Source organism: Octopus bimaculoides, chromosome 15 (genome assembly GCF_001194135.2).
Source record: "Octopus bimaculoides isolate UCB-OBI-ISO-001 chromosome 15, ASM119413v2, whole genome shotgun sequence".
Taxonomy (NCBI): Eukaryota; Metazoa; Mollusca; class Cephalopoda; order Octopoda; family Octopodidae; genus Octopus; species Octopus bimaculoides.
In genome coordinates, this window is record NC_068995.1 from 54786826 (window position 1) to 54788072 (window position 1247).

A 1247-nucleotide genomic window follows, 5' to 3' on the forward strand; every position below is an offset into this window, starting at 1 on the left:
ATATATATATATATATATATATATATATATATATACGATGGGCCTCTTTCCTTTTCCGTCTACAAACTCCACTCACTGAGATTTGGTCGATCCGAGGGTATAATTGAAGACACTTGCCCAAGGTGACACGCAGTGGAGTAAACCCGGAACCATGTGTTTGCAAGCAAGCTTGTTACCACCCAGCCACTCCTGCGCCTATGTGTGTGTGTGCGTTTGTCTGCCCGCGTGCGTGTTTATATACGTTCTTAGCATCGGAGACAATGCTAAATTGTATTTAAAAAAACGAAGACATTGGTGAAGGTAAGTGAATTAATTCAAAACTACGTTGATGTTGAATATTATTGGAAGTATGTAACATTTCCAATGTACTATTTTCTTAGATATCCGCAAGAATGGATTCCTAAGTTTTTCCTTACTTGACGGTCATTCATAAGCATTTTAGTTCCATTATAGATATTCATATGCCCAAGACTATTATCCAATTTAATCTTGGCAAATTCTCAATGGAAGATTGGAAGACATCATTAATGGGTAGATTAGAAACGTATGCTCTTATAACAGAATACATCTATTCCAATCTTGCAAAAAAATACTCTAAAATATAGATTCTTTGTATACAATATCTTTCCTGATATACGATCCAATTCTTAAAATGCCTCGGAATAACATTCCGTTGATGTGTAAGTATAACATAACTTCTTACTTTCTTAGCCGTAAAGACATACAAAAGATTTTCTATCTACTTATTGCGTCTTGCAAAACGACGAAATTTTATAATGTATATTAATCTCGCTTCTACGTAATGATTCTTAAATTTCAAACATATCTTCAGTGTTACAATCTGATTTATTTGCATTATGTTACACCGAAAGAATAACAGAGTCAATAAATTCTTTAGTTCAGTAAACTTAAGCTGATTTAAATGCCCATATGTCAAAGATTGTAACAACTGTACAACTATACTCTCGTCCAAGCGTATATGTACTATGAACTTACTGTTGCGAGGAAGAAAAATACGTACATGCAGGGCTTCCCTCTCAAATGCAGGAAGTGCAATACCAAGCTGCGTGTTTTCTCTGTTATATTTTTATGTTTTGATTACAGCTATTTTGTTTCCATTTCAAATCTAGAACATGTATGGTATTTTGCGTTACAAAAGGAGCGAATGTATATCTTTGTTTCTTTCTCTCTATCGCTTTATATATATATATGTGTGTGTATGTATATATATATATATATATATATAT